The following is a 17,015-nucleotide window of genomic DNA, read 5'->3' on the forward strand; positions in this document are numbered from 1 at the left end:
ATATCCAGGCATAACTTCATTCCTTACCTTATAAATGACTATGGTTTTGAATTTGAAATTCCACATGTTTACATAACATTCTAGGACGGTGTTCGGTCCAGGCGTGCCTCACTTTACCCGAAGCCGACCTGTGATCCCTTAGCTGAGTCATGTCATGGGCCAATCAACTCACCCCCATGGCCCTACAATGTGATGGGATTGAATGAAATTGGAGCACGAGACAAGGCGGCCAACATCCGGATGACTCCTCCTAACCGAGTTAGAACCTGTAACCCTAGACCCTGATACACATATAAGCGGGGGTTAGGCAAGTTGGATAGACACAATAACTAGATAAAATGCCTTCAGGGTGATTTCTCAAAAAATAATTATAAACACAACAAACCCCTAGATCTTTGCTCAACCCCACTATCTTTGTACCCTCTATACAATCAATATACACAAGCAGGAGTAGATTGTTACCTCTCTTCTACGAGGGACCAAACGTAGGTAAATTCTGCCGTTGTTACCGTCAAATCTAGTCTTGGCCGGATCCCTATTAAGGGATATGCCAGAAAATACCCACAAAATTCTACCTTTACTTTTTTTAGAATATTTTGGAAACTTACCAACATTTTTGTATTGTAAATTGATTTCCACCACACAATTTCTTGGTCATCTATTGCCATGTTGATTAACGTCTCATTGATTTTGCATTGCAGTGGCTGAAGTACGTGTAAGCAGAGAGCCAGAGAGTAATGGTCTCCCCTAAACCGCGTGGAGCGCCTAACGAGAGGAATTTCTCTCATGGAAGCCCAGAAAGCGATGTCGGGCGGGTGGGTATGGGGGGAGATGTTCCCCCGCCAACCGTCCTAACTCGGCAAACTAGGAAGGATGGTGAGATGCGGCAAAACCAACAGAAAAGGGCCCGAGGGATGGCGCGAGAACGAGGTGGGGCTCACCGGGGAGCAGCAGGATGCCATTTCCTCCTCAGAATCAAATTGCCGCATTATTCCCAATACTATAATTTTACTCACTAATTATTTAAATGTGTTCATGTTGTATGCATGTATGTAAATTAAATATATGGTTAATCTAGGCCATCCCGACACGTGCACCTGCAGTCTCATCCATTGGCCGCCTTTGGTTTAGCTTATACGATTTGAAGCAGAATAATAGGATTATAGTTAAAGTTATAAATAGTGGGTTATGCCAAATAACCGCGGTCGTCAAAATCAAATATAGCAGGGCTATAGCGCCAATTGATTTGGATCGAACAAGAGTACGTGAATACCATTTTAACGGCACTTTGCTCAAACCGTTATAGCAGGGTTACAGCTGGTTCTTTAAAACTTTGATTATATTATGTACTATACGCCAGGGCGAGACTTGCCTGCACTCCGGGCGTGCGCCCATCTGTGCTCCCGCATATGTGGCTTGATTTGATTGGAACAAAATAAGACCCGTACCCACCCCGTTAAAATCAGGGGATGATTAGATTACGAAGGAAAAAGAAAAAAAAACAGCCATAGGATGAAGTGGAAGCACGCATGGGAGCAGGAGGAAGAAGTGGAAGCAGTCAAGCTGGGTCCGAGTAGCATCAATGGGCATACATGCATGCATGTGAGTAAAAATTATTACACCCTTGTAAAAGTTGGCCAGGCATGCTGTTAGAGAGAAGGAAAGGGGTTATGATGATAGTCCAAGTTTGTCTCTTTACCCGAACTCTTTTGGACACCCCCATAAGGCTCGCTTTGGGAGTCGGAAAGGAGGGAATCATCTCCTCTAGACATTATGTACGTACGTGGCACATCTCCTTTTTCTTTCATCTCCTCTAGACATTTCGTAGGAAGAAGACGACGGAAGGCCGGACAACATACCACAAAAGGCCAAGCCCAACGAAATGGCGCTCACACGTACACGTACACCTCATCTCCCATGCATGCATGCACGCATGCTGTCCACTCATCTATGTATCGCAAGAAAAAATCCTTCAAAAACCCTACTACCATAGTTAATGCGGTAATTAATCCCCATGCGATGTGGTGCGGGCATATGCCACATGCACGCCAGACGGTCTGGATCGACAGACGGTTTAAAATTACTCCCTCCGTCTAGGTGTGTAAGTCATCTTATGAAAACCAAATAATCCTAAAACACTTAGGCGCGGTGCATTAAATTCTATCTCATTTCTTGTTTCTTGACATATCAACCAATAAGAGATGTAGGGTGTGCATACTTTTAATGATTTAAGACTACCAAACACGACATGAGTGGTTAGTTCATTGCATGCAATGCTATTAATTAGCAAAATAAACATTAAGTTCTCTCGTTTTCTCCTCCTCCTTAGTCATGGTGCACAACCTAAGATGACTTACTCACCTAGACGGAGGGAGTACCGGAGACGGGGACAGTAATTAACTAATGTTACCGAGGTGATTATTACCAGCGGATATGGCATCATGTTGACGTTTTGAGCGCCCATTGGCCGCACTGAAACTGATGCAATGTCCGAATCTTCCTGACATGATGCACCCAACCCCAGCTCCCAGTGGTGGCTGCATGCTGCCGCCGCGACCACTCATCACCGGAGTCTCTCGTCTTCCTCGTTATCCTCTTCGCACTAACAACGTGTCATACTCCCTCCAATCTAGATTAATTTTGTCCTCAAACAATATAGCACTGAAATACGGTTAGAAACGTGAAAATCGATAAAACTGGCCCTTTTCTAAAACTTCAACACAAAATGACCCTAATCTGAAACTAATTCACAAACTTGCCCCTTTTCGCATGACGCCCGGGACTAGGGCGCCATGCTAGATAGCATGACGCCCCGGACTAGGGCGTCATGACTAATAGCATGGCGCCCTAACCCCGGGCGTTATGCAAAAGGGCCAGTTTCAGAAATATTTTTAGATTGGGGCCATTAATTTCTTGTTGATGTTTCGAAAAAGGGTCAGTTTCGTCCACTTTCACTTTGGAAACATTCATTTAAGCAACAAGTAATGTGGATTGGAGGATGTACATTTTACCACCACCTTCATTTTTGACACAAATCTAGTTGCAAAATGAGAATGAGTGATGTTTTGTGGATTTGTTCTCATCAATCGCGAAGGAAATGAAAAACAGAAGAGTACGTACGTGCTGCTTTGCTCTCAGATCAAATGCGTGCATAGAGTCCCAGTGCGAGTAGTAGTAGCAAGTAGCGACCGTACCGGCGGCAGATTAATCAAAGTGGTTATAGAGTAGTAGATCATAAGTTTGTGTCAGGTATACGTTGGGGATTTGAATTGGAGTGCGTGATTTGAAAATCGAAATGCATGCGACCAGGATTCTCAACAAAAAAAATCCTTCAGCCTGACGTCCTGTGGACGCGTCTGCACGTGCTGTAGGGTTTTGGTGGATCCATTGGCCAATGACTTAATTTTAGTTTAGGCGTGGTGAGACTGCACAGGCTTAGTATATATATCGATCGACCGATCGGGTGAATGCATATGTTCTTCACTCCAGCAACTATGTACTCGTATATTTGCGCACACACACAAAAAAGCTACGTACCCGTCGGATAGGCCCCCCCAATCGATACGTTAAAGGTAGGGCTCGAACTATTCAAAATTGGAAGTGTGGCGTCACGTACGTACATTTACATCTAAGTATGACATCAAAGTCATCTCATTAAAAAATAAGCCCGCGCCGCCCCCCCGAGCGGGGCGACCGGGGCGGCCCTCCCTCCCCTCGCGCCCCAGCCCCCTCCTCCCACCCCTCCTCTCGCTCCTGCCGCCAGCTGGCGTGGCCGGGCGTTGCCCACGCAGCGCCGTGGCGAGGCCGGCGGTGGCGGCCCTCTTCCTCTTCCCCTCGCGGTTCCCCGGCTCGGGCGGCGGTTTCCGGCGATGGTGCACCTCGGCGGGCGGTGCTCCGGTGTAGATCGGGTGCAGATGCGGCGGCGGCGCGGCCCTTTGGCGGCGGTGGCGGCTGACGGCGTCGGTCGGCCGGCGGAGCCCTGCAGGCCCAGATCTGGGCCCTTTTGGGTCTGATCTGGGTCCGGGCGGGCTGGTCTGGCCTCCGGCGGGTCTCCTCCGGCTGGGCTGTCGGGATGCGGTTGTTGGGATAGGCGGCTCCGCGCTGCGTCGGCTGCAATGCGGCTGCAGGAGCTTGACGGGTCCGTTCTGGGCCCGGCTGGGCAGGGGGTCCGGCGTGCTCCGCGCCTGCGTCCGGTCTGCTACTGCTTGTGCCAGTGGAGGTTGTCCCCTCCCACGTGGCGGTGGTGCTCCCGGTCCCTAACGGCGGTGGTCTCGTTTGGTTCAGCCAGCCTCGCAGTGTCTTCGATGGAAAGGCGACGGTGGTGTCCTCGTGATTGTGGTGGCGCAGGGTGGTGGGCGGTTGGCGTGGTGGAGCCGCCAGTTGGTCCTGGGTTGTGGGTTTGAGGGGTAGGGCGAAATCCCTCTCGGGTCCGCCCGGCACCGACGCGGTGACGCCTGCGGGCGCCATCAACCTTCTTGCAGGGCGTCGGGAGTACCTCTCCCCCGCTTCCCTCCGTGTACCGGGAGAAATCTTAGGATTCGTCCGGGCAGCAGCGTCGTCGTCGTCGCAGTCCTTCTTGAAGGTGTTGCTTGGTTCGCGGTGACTCGATGGCATGGGAGCGTGGTGGATGTCTCCGGTGGGCGCAACGGTTGCGGGATGCTTCAGCTTTCGTTCATCCGGTGCTGCCGGCATTTCTTTCTTTTGCTTTTCTCTTGTTTTTCTTTTGGGCTTGGTTGTGTTGTTTGCCCCAGCGTCGAACTTTTGGTTGTATCGGGTGGTTGCTATATTAATATAGCGGGGCGCAAGCCTATTTCGGTAAAAATAAGCCCACCTCCTACCTTGTTTTTTTTAACAAAAATCTACTGAGCAGTGTGCGCATGCTGGCTGTCCCGTGCGGCCAATGTGTGAGCCTGGTACATGCGCGAGCGGTGGTAGCCAACAATCCATTTTTACTTTTCCTCTAGTTACAGAGCTACGCATGCAGCATCCATTCGCTATAGTTAACTACAGTAATCGCTACATTACTACAGTATGTTACAGCGAATACGCATTTTGCTTTCGCACAAAAAGTTGACATAGTACCTTGTTCACGTCAGATGCATATGTCAAAAGCAAAAAAGGTTGACTAAGCTATAATTCACTTCTACTAGTCTACATATTTATAGTTATTTTAGAAAAATGATTATTTAACCAGGTAGGCAAGCACACCATATTATAACGGCATTTGGATGTTCTTTTTTTCTAGAAAAGCAACTGGCTTACGAAAATTTTGGTGAAGCTTGAGAAATTTTAATATCGTCCAAAAAAGTAAATTTGGAAAAGGAGGGCACCCCAATTACATTATTATAAGAATTCGAATTTGGAAAAAGATCATGATTCTTAAAAACAATAATTTGAAAACAAAAATTTAATTATTATTTTTAAAGTTTGCAATCCTTAAAAAATCTTGATGAATGGATAGATGCCCCACAAATGTATGTCAGGGGTATAGTTAGACTTGCTACTAGGACAAAAAATGTCTGGGCCCAATTGCGAGTCAAGAGTGTGATTGCAGAGAAGAAAAGGTCGGGCCCGGTTGCGAATTGAGTGTGAACTTGCAACTGGATAAAAAAAAGTCAGGCCCCGGTTGCGAGTCGACGATGGACTTGCAACTGGAACAAAAAATGACCAGCCCCAATTGTGAGTCAAGGGTGAAAAAAAAAACAGTCGTAAGATGAAGTGGGAGCATGAGGAGGGAGCAGGCAAACCGGATCCGAGTAGCACCACCGGCCATACATGCATGCATGTGAGTAAAAATTATTACACCCCTGTAAAAGTTGGCCAGGCATGCTGTTAGAGAGAAGGAAAGGGGTTATGATGATAGCCCAAGTTTGTCTCTTTACCCGAACTCTTTCGGACACCCCCATAAGGCTCGCTTTGGGAGTCGGAAACGAGGGAATCATCTGCTCTATACGTGTACGTACGTGCCACATACTTCGTTCGTCCCAAAATAAATGACTCAATTTTATATTAAAATTACAAAGTTAAGTCATTTATTTTAAAACGTAGGGGTACATTCGAAAGCACTTTGCATTTTCGGAGGAAGAAGACGACGGCATGACGGACGGACGATACCACCAAAGGCCAGGCCAAACGAAATGGCGCTCACATGTACACGTACTCCTCACCTCATCTCCCATGCATGCACGCATGCTGTCCACTCATCCATGCATCTATTTTTTACCAAGATTAAATCCTTCAAAAACCCTGCCATAGTTAATGCGGTAATTAATCCCCATGCCATGTGATGCGGGCATATGCCACCTGCACGCTGTGGGTCTCGACAGTCGGTTTAATTACCGGAGACGAAGCCGGTAATTAACTGCTGCTGCCGACGTGATTATTACACTAGCAGCAGATATGGCATCATGGTGACGTTTTGAGCCCGCATTGGCCGCACAGGAATTGATGCAATGTCCGAATCTTCCTGACATGATGCTCCCAGCGGAGCCCCACCCCCAGTGGCTGCATGCTGCCGCCGTGACCACTCGCCACTAGAATAGAATCCCTCATCTTCTTCCTTATCCTCTTCACAGTAATACGTGTCGTACATTTCTACCACCATTTTCTTTTCTTCATTCTTGAAAAGATTCCAGTTGCAAAACCAAAAAAATTGACGATTTGTTGATTTGTTCCCGTCGACCGCAAAGGAAATGGAAAACAAGAGATAGTAGATTTGGTCCAAGATCAAATGCGTGCATACAGTCCTGGTAGTACTCCCTCCGTCCAGGTGCATAGGGCATCTAAGGTGCTGCATCGCAACCTAGGTGTGTGGAGATTGGATGGAGAAGACTAAACCAAAAATCAATGACAATAATGATTTCTATTTGGCCGACTTGGAAAATCGGGAGGAGCCAACCACAACGTTGGTTTTCCATGCCATTAATTCCTAAATAGCAACATGCAATTCCTATTTAATGCGCCAACCAATAAAAATGTTAGCATGCAAAATGAAAATTCATGATCATGAAGAATGAGGAACTTATTCCACACATGGTGACCTATATATTTAGAATACTAATTTTTTGTTAGACGCCCTATGCACCTGGACGGAGGGAGTACCACTAGTAATAGCAAGCAGTAGCGACTGTACAGGGGCAGATTAATCAAAGTGGTTATAGACTAGATCTGTCCGTTCATCCGGGAGCTAGCTAGTAGATTTGTTTGTGTCAGGTATACGTTGCGTATTTGAATCGGAGTGCGTGATTTGAAAATCGAAATGCATGCGACCAGTGGACCATCGACCGATTACTTAATTTTAGGTTTGGTGAGACTGCACAGGCATATAGTATATCGACCGGGTGAATGCATATATTGTTTTTGTTCTCCACTCCAGCAGCTACGTACTCGTCGGATAGGGCATTTCCCCCATCGATCCTTGAAATCATCCCAGGGAAAGCTACTCGAGCTAGGCTCCAAGTATTCAAACTTGGAAGTGTGGCGTCACGTAGTACGTACATACATTTACATGCGTGGTCGCAGCCGTACGCATGCATGTGTTAGCTTGGTGCACTTCCCTGGCGTGTCCCCGTCCACGACTCCAGGCCGGGCATAGACGTACGACGCCCGTGCGTTTGCATGCGTTGCGTTCTCGCGTGGACACTTTGCCACCAAATACTCATTTTTATATCTGGAAAAAGACAGCAACCGCCCGCACGTGGATGCGTGCGGGTGTCGTGCACTCATGCGTAGTACGTACATACAAATGTTTTTCGAATCTCGCTTTGTTCGGTTTTTGAAATTTGAACAGTGAGTAGCTAGGCGGGAAAGTGCATGCCCGTGCGAGAGCAAATGCAACGTCCACGGCAGGTAATTGTGCGCTGACCGCGACTCGTGATAGACGTGGCTGAACTGAACGACGACAGACGAAGCGATGGAAGGAGTACCGGCCTAGCTAGCTAGCGGGCCGTTCATGTTAATGCAAACGACGTGCCTGAACTACTCGTGAACCTTTTTTTTTTCTTTTTTGAGAATCGCTCGTGAACTTTTGAGGAGCGGTATGTGCATGCATGCATGTCAGCATGTGCCTGGGCTTCCGTTCCTGGTTAGCTTCCTCCCTTCCTTTTCGACCCGGCCCTGGCCGGCCTCCCATGCAAGTCATGACATCGTTGGCATGCTGCCAGTGCCACACCAATGCTACGCTACTCTACGTACCTGCGCACGTCATTGGCATGCGTCCGGCCCGAGTCAACTAGCTAGGCACTCCTGCTAGCTAGGGCACCAACATATTCCTACGGCATTGCAGCTGAAACACCTGGACCAAGCACGGCAACACATATCTACATCTACATCAGGCTTATCTACGAACGACACAAGGAGATGATCCATCAGACAGACGGAGAAAAGAGGCTAGAGAGGTGGAGTTCATTTTCATTTATTTGCTAGGAAAACAACGAGGTGGATGAAGACCGAGGAAGACGGCCGGGTGTACATGCTCGACGTTACCACTGATCCGCCGCATGTCACCGTTTTATTTTTGGGGCCCACGCAAGAATGGACATTGCATTAGCGGAGATGCGCACGGTCGATCCACCGACGGATGTACAGCAAGGTGAATGAATGGAAGTAATGGATCTGCCCCGCCGGGGCCGGGCCGGTTAATCATGATTCGTCTGTACAACACACACTAGAACGAGCAGTGCTTGTGAGCCTGTGTGGATAGATGGTGTCGATAGATGCATGACATTGGCAAGCAGTTGTAGTAAAATGCTGCATGCGTTGCACTGGTCCCGGCCGGATTCCCGGCGAGCCTTGCCCAGGACGTGTACGTCTCTCTGACAAGCGCAATGTGGCCGGGGTACCCCCATGTCGGGGAAGCCGGCCGGCCAGGGAAAACGACGGAGGAGAAACCCACGTAGTACGTACGGACTAGGCCGATCGAGCGAGCCATATCATACTCCTCAGTCCTCATCCACTTGACTTGATCATCATGCCGAATACGAATTCAAATGTCCACCTCCATCGCCAAAGGATCCAAACGGATGGAATCTTGACCCTACGTACGCTGGACGTGCGTGCATCGCTGCATGCATTCCAGGTCGACCATGCCGTACACTTGTACGTGTGTTGCACGCCAGGGCCGTACCTGGGAAAATGGGGGCCCGGTGCGAAATCAAATTATGGGCCCTTTTAAGTTTTCTCCTTTTCTTACGTTCCCATGTCATGACTCATACTTCCTAATCTGAATTGAAAAAAACTTCCTAATTCTAAAGATATTGCAGAAACTAAAACTAAGAGATATACATCAGAACTTAAGAACTGAGCATAGAAATAAAAGGAAATGAAACAGCATTAGCCTCCAATTGCAGGCTACAATTGATGTTGATGCACACAAGTCCTAGGGCTGGCAACAAACGGCGAAGTGGTCGAGAGAAACACTAATATGCAGTCCAACCAATTTGAGATTTGAGAAGAACAGAATATAAAATAAAAAAAAGGACTGAGAGTGGAACATTACCTATTCGATGTTCACTGCAATGGATTATTTGGGGAAATTGCACAGAATTAGTAGAAGGGGATTGGGGGTGGAACTTTACCTACTGGATGCTCATCGCAGTGGATTATCTTGGGGAATCACAAAGAATTAACAGATGGGTGATTGGGAGTGGGACCTGAACAAGGAGTAAAGGTCGATGAGGATTTTGGACTAAAATCCGGATCAAGGAGTGAAGATTGATGAGGAGTAGGAAGGGGTATTGTGCCTAATCTCTAAGGAAGCCGAAGATGAAGAGATAGAATGACATGCATGATAACCTCATAAAAAGAAACAAAAAAGAGCCATGCATGAGGAGAGGCGGGATAATTAATTTGTGCAAGTTCCCATGTATTAGCTGGCTGAGTTAATTCACTGCCTTGAGAGTAGTACTGGTATGTTCATGCTTTGATTATTAAGCTGTCGATGCTTATTCCTAATACTACTTGCAAATTAGTCCACCAGCTCACTAATACTATTACTGATTTGGGGGCCCTACTAATTTGGGGGCCCTGTACAGGCGCACACCCTGCACAGGTGCCTGGTACGGGCCTGTTGCACGCAGTCCGGCTAAGTTTATCTCGGGGGTTCATTTCGGCAGTGCACTCCTGTATGCTTGAGCCGCGTATGTAGTAGTAGCTTCATTCTCCGGCACGCCGGCGCCGGGGGCGACGATGAGGCAGTGCACGCTGGACAGGCACCCGGGGCCTGGGTTGCCGGCGATGGCGTCGGCCGGGAGGCCCCTGGGCATGTCCGTCACGGAGCGGCTCCGCCAGTACCACTTCATTCCGATCAATCTAGCTTGATTGATTGATGGAAAGAGACTGAGCTGATGTCTAAGACAGTACGCCCGTGAGTGTAACGAGCTGTTGCTTGCCGCTGCTGCTGGGTTTTGAAAGTTTGAGTCGGAGCTGGAGAGAGCAATCTCTGTCTTTTTTATTTTTTCGGGGGAGAGCAATCTCTGGCAAACCACAGAAGAGTGAGTGCAACCGGGAAACCCGGGCCCCTGGATTTCAGAGTAGTTGCAGCACACCACCGGAGCAGAGTACGTAGGGGAAGGGGAAACCGGTTTCTTCCGACTTCAGAGCAGAGAACAGAGTTTACTGTAGATTGTAAGCATTGGGTGACGGGGTTGAGGTGGATGTGTGATGGACATCGAGCTTTTGGTCGGAGAGACAATGCAACAGGAGAAAGTTGTTAGTATCACGCAGTGAGGCTGATGGCGATTCTTCCTGCTAGGCTGCAGCGCCGCATCCACATGCACGCACCAACGCTGGACTGTCACTCTCCGCATTACTTTTTTTGACAAGAACAGCAGGAGCTCTGCCTTAGCATTATAGTGAGGGAAGAAAGTACAAAGTACGGGGTACAAGGATGAGGTGCTAGAAACCTCCGACACAATCGAACAAAATCGGCTAAAACTCTGTTACAACCCACAGGGCAGATCAAAACACTCTAACAAACGAGAAACTATCGCTCAGCCATAGTGGGAGGATTCAAAGCCTCGTTAAGCAATTTAATATCATCACTAATCAGGCTCGCCACGGCCCGAGGAGTCAGCTCCTTATCTTCAAAAACTCTTCTGTTTCTCTCCTTCCAGAGATGCCAGGCGATGTAAGCCGTCAAAGTTAAATCAGCCTCAATCCTAGCAGTCGCGCCGCTGTGCGTGCAAAACATCCTCCACCAGTCCGAAACTGAGGTTGTCGATAACCCACCATTTTGCACCCAGCAGCTGGCCCCTAGAGCAAGATGCCAAACCTGTCTCGCATAGCAGCACTGCAGTGTGAGATGCGCCGCGGTTTCCGGCGCCTGGTCACAAAGCCTAGAAGAGTCGTTGTGAGGCCATCCTCGGGCCTGCAGCCGGTCGATAGTCCAATTTCTGTTCTGCAGTAAAAGCCACATATAGAACTTTACCTTCCCTTCTAACTTGCACCTCCACATGCGGGCAATCCCAGGTTGCTCAATCCTGGCCAAGAATTGGATCTCATAAGCAGAACACGCCGAGTATCTCCCATTGGCAGTGTTGTTCCACTTCATTTTGTCTCTCTGGTATGAAAGATTCACCAATTGCAATTTTTCCCATAGGCCAACGACTTGACATAGCTGCTCGTAACAGTCCAAGCGCTGAAGTCCTTGTATCCATCGCGCTGTACTGAGCGCCTCTTTGACCGTGAGCTTTTTGAACCTAGCCAGCTTGAAAATATCATGTGCTAAATGCAGTGGGGCTTCGCCGTTGAGCCACCTGTCAGTCCAGAAGGCAGCTATGCTACCATCTCCCAACTCGATACTAGTGCAGCTGGAGAAGAGCTGTTGATCCGTGTCGTCGCACGGCGTCGCTGTGCCCTTCCACGGCCTATCCTCTTCAGCCCACCGGAACCATTTCCATCGCAAACGCAACGCCCTGCTGAAACAAAGTATGTCCTTCACTCCTAGACCACCAAGATGCTTGGGAGCACAGACTCGCTTCCAGCTGACCAGACATTTCCTTCCTACAGCTGACCAGACTCTCCGCATTACTATACCATTTGTTTTTCAAATAAGTGGGCCCAAGGTACTGTTTGTTTGAACACCCCTCGATCTGGTATCAACTTGTCCTTCCTATTTATACTTAACATACGTATATCAGGATCACCCACTCGTTTCGAAATGTCCAACTGAATCTACAGTGGTGAAGAATATTACCCCAGCTTTACGTAGACACATAGCTCCGCGGGGTTAAAAAGAAAAATGACATAGTCAGTGGCGGAGCTACAGTCATTTCTCTGGGCGGGCCAAACAGGTCAGGTTCAGAAGTACCATTAAATTTTTACTCTTACGACCCATATTCAACACTATTCTTGACAAAAATCTAGTTGGGCAGGGCGGGCCATGGCCTGGTTTTGCCCCGCCGTAGCTCCGCCATTGGACATAGTGTAACTCGGCTGCGCTGTTTTTTTTTTCTTTACCTTTATAATCAGCTTGTAGAGCTAGAAATACTACCGTGATGAGGTTATCAAATCTCTTCGGTTAATTCATTTGTGCGTGCGTGCATGCAGTGCTCATCGAGGCCTCGCATCATCCTTGGCTCTGGGTCACTCATGTCCGAGGCCTCGACGACTTCCTCGCGCCTTTGTCCTCGCCGCGACATTGCAGTCTGCGGCCTTGGTGCTTCATGGAAACCGACTTAACACAATTTGCAATTTCAAGCGATTGATAAATAGCAAAACCGTACAAGGAGACACCAGCAGCGGGCTTGGAGCACTTGCACCAGCCCATTCGTGCATGCATGTGAGTGAAAATTACTCCCTCCGTTTCTGAATATTTGTCTTTTTAGACATTTCAAATGAACTACAACATACGAATGCATGTAGACAGATTTTAGAGTTTAGATTCACTCATTTTGCTTTATATGTAATTACTTGTTGAAATATTTTAAAAGACAAATATTTAGCAACAAAGGGAGTAGTAAGTAGTACTAGTACCTAAAGTCGGCCAGGCATGCAGTTAGGGACAAGGAAAGGGTAATGATGACAGTCCATGTTTGTGTTCTTTACCTGAACTCTTCCGGGCATTCTGATAAGGCTCGCTTTGGGAGTTGGAAAGGAGGGAATCATCTACCCTTTGCTCCTGCGCAGCGTAGTATTTTCATTTGCATCTCCTTTTACTTTCTTGATGAAAGCGCACTTTGCATTTTCGAGGAAGAAGATGACGGCACGATGAACGACCGGACGATGAAGCTGCCAAGGAGCAAGCCAAACCAAATGGGGCTCACATGTACGTACATCTCCAGGCATGCATGCATGCCGTCCACTATACTACTCTACATGCATCTCTTATTATTTACTGTACTATCAAGATTAAATCCTCCCACAGTATATTCTCTCCGTCTAGGTGTGTAGGTCATCTTACGAAAACCAAATAATTTCAAAACACTTAGGCGCGGTGCATTAACTTCTACCTTGTTTCTTGTTTCTTGACATATCAACCAATAAGAGATGAGGGTGTGCATATTTTTAATGACTTGAGACTATCAAACACGACATGCAGTGGTTAGTTCATTGCATGCAATCCTATTAATTAGCAAATAAACATTAATGTCTCTCGTTTTCCCCTCTTCCTTGGTCATGGTGCATAGCCTAAGGCTGGTTGTAATGGGGAGTATCATATACTAGTATCATGCATATGATACTAGCGTATGATACTACCTCCCTAATGCATAGTATCATATATTAGTATCATGTTATACTCTATTTATTGTCATGCATGACACAAAGTTGCATAACATTTAATATGATACAGTATCATGATATGATACTTCACCCTCTCTTTCTTCATTTAATGCTATGACACCTCATCAAAATTGCCTAGTTGGCATGCATAATACAAGATATGATACTACCATTACGATCAGCCTAAGATGACTTACTCCATGGGGTACGGTTTTGGTGTGTCCATTGGCCGATTACTTAATCTTGTGCGTGGTCACAGCTGAGACCACAGGGTATATCGATCGGATGCTTATGCGCCAATGCTTTACTATAGCTACTACTACCTGCTGAATAGCTGTATGGTCGAGTGGGGTTGTGGCGGCGGCAACGCGGTGCTGTTGTCCGAGCTGTGACATCGGCATTGAGGTTTGGTTAAAGTCAAACTTTATAAAGTTTGACTAGCTTTATAGAAAAAGATATCAATATTCACACTATGAAATTAATATTATTAGATGCATGATGAAATTTATTTTCATAACATATAACTGTAGTATTGTAGATGTTGATATTTCTTTTTTATGAAGTTAGTCAAACTTTACAAATTTTGACTTTGACCAAATCTTATATACAGACTAAAAAGAAACGGAGGGAGTACAATGGCGGATCTAGGGGGTGGTCGGATGGGCCACAGGCCACCCTGAGATTGGGCCATCCGCGGTTGCAAGGCTTAAAAAATGAAAAAGAATCATATTTCTCTACTCCTATAAATAAGCTGAGGTGGTGATGATGGTGTGCCAGTCATCCTTCGTTTACTATCGTTCGATTTACATCCAACGAATTCGAGACAAACTATGTCACTTTTGCAAAAAGACCCCCGCACTCCACTCCTCGTTTGTAGCTAACCCCCTGCATCTCACCTCATCTAGCCATCTCATGAAAAAATAAGAAGGATCTGGAGAGGTCGCTGCTCTTGGTGTTGTCTGCCGCCAACGCCTCTCATGCCTTCTCTTAGACGACATTGCCGACCACCACCGTGACCCCCCCCCCCTCCTCGTCATCTCCTCTGCCCCCTTCCAAGTCATCCTGAGTTACATTCATTGCTGTCTAGAAAAAATAAACAAAATCGATAATCAAAAAATATATTTTGAAAATCATTTTTTGCAAAGCACAATAAGTGTTATTTCTTCATGAAGCTTTGGATGCAGGTTGAACACTTGAAAGCATTTGTTTGCAAAATATTTTTTTTTAATCTATTTTTCCTACATTTACTATTCACCAGGGTGCTTGTGAGCTCTAGAGAAAAATGAATATCCGGAGAAATCTATCGATATTTGTTAAACATGAGATGATATGGATCAATGCATTTCGGTGTTGCGTGCAACGCACATGCATCTTACTAGTATATGAATAGTTTCCACTTCTCGCGGTGGGGTGTGTGCATGCGCGTGTGTGTATCTGTGTGCAGGGGCGGAGCTCTGTAGGGGCCAAACCGGGCCATGGCCCGCCCAGGAATTTAACAAAAACATATTTTACCTATATGTCGTCTTAGCCCAGCCCATGAACAGTCACAACATCACCGTCCTCTCATCTCACGCACGAGCAGGCACACACATCCCTCAATTCCCCATCTTCTCAGCTTGTAGCCGCCGTGGACATGGGGCACCATCCACTAGAGTGCGACGCCCGCTGTCTCGCGGAGCAACCGCCGGAGACGCTCGCGCCTCGCGGGATCTCACCTAGCCCTCGTCACCTCGCCCTTGCCCTGCTCCCTCGCGCGGTCGCGCCGCCCAGTCGCCCAGGCGCCCACTGTCTCACAATTCGCAAAGCTAACACCGCTGCGATGCCCGCCGGGATCTTGCGGCTGTTCTCCTCCAACTCCCGCCTGCCCAGTCCCTGGTTCTACCCCTGCCACATCACACTTCACACACAACACCAACCAGCATGGCAACACGCGCAGGGGTCTGATTTTGTTCAGTTTCATATACATTCAGTGATCAGGTCTGCACTTTGCAACATAGGTAGTCATGGGCAATGAAAATTGGACTTGGAGAAGAATTGATTTAGTGTTTAAAAAGGAAAAGATGATGTGACTGAAGTTGAGGAAGACCATGTATTGCCCTTTCTTGAATTGGAACAGCAACATAACCTAAATGGAAGAGTACGAACAAGTGAACCTGAACAACAACATAACCTAGATGGAAGAGTTCAAACAAGTGAACCTAAACAACAACATAACCAAGGTCTCAACACTTTTGTATTAGTTAACTTAATATTGTGTCATGGTTGAACTGTACTTTGGTACATATATACATATCTGCTAGCTCAATCTTGTGACCTGTCACCTGAGTGCTTGCAATATGTCCTTATGATTCAGAATTTAAGAAAAAAAGCGCTCTTCTTTAGTCTGGCCCGCCCAACTTTTCCGTTCAAGCTCCGCCACTGTGTGTGTCTAAGAGAGATGTCACGTCTAAGGTTTGCTCTTCCCTTGTTTTTCATGTCAACGACAGTCCTAGCCCTTTGATGAGCATTGGCCGAATAAATAAGTGTCAATCTGAGCTAAGGAGAGGGAGCACTGGAGCAGGGCCCCTCTTTGAGATGGAGGAGGGTGTTATGATTTCCAAGCATCCTAGAGCAGACAAGGGATGATCCTCATGAAGGTGGCATTCTTATACCTCTCGATGTTGTATTTGTTTCTTATCTAAAGTGCTTCAAAAACTATCTCCCTCCGTTCCTAAATATTCATCTTTCTAGAGATTTCAACAAATGACTATATATGAAGCAAAATGAGTGAATCTACACTCTAAAATATGTCTATATACATCTGTATGTGGTAGTCTATTTGAATCTCTAAAAAAACAAATATTTAGGAACGGAGGGAGTAGCATCTAACACTTTTTGTTTTTTTGAGTTGATGATGATGTGACTACTGACTACTCAGAAGCTAGGTAGTTTCTGCGGCCGGCGTGTGAGTACGTAGAGTGCATATGGTCATAACTCGGGCCGACATCGCACTCACGGGCTGTATGTGCGCCGCCGGCCACCAGCAATCTACTCATTAATCATCAGAGAGCCAGCGAATCAGGCGCGATCATTCAAACTTCAAAGTGTGGCGTACAAATGTTGTGGTATGTACGTACGTACGTATACTTATATATCAATATGCTTCGTCGCAGCCGTATGTATGCGCTACTCGTAGAGCGTACAGTACCGTACGTGTCCTCGTAAACGACGTCCATTCGTGTCCCGCCTATGCATGCATGCACAGATCCACGCTTTGTCGCCAAATATTGTTGTCAGGAAAGGCAGCAAACGTACGT

Source organism: Triticum aestivum, chromosome 2B (assembly GCF_018294505.1).
Source record: "Triticum aestivum cultivar Chinese Spring chromosome 2B, IWGSC CS RefSeq v2.1, whole genome shotgun sequence".
Classification (NCBI taxonomy): domain Eukaryota; kingdom Viridiplantae; phylum Streptophyta; class Magnoliopsida; order Poales; family Poaceae; genus Triticum; species Triticum aestivum.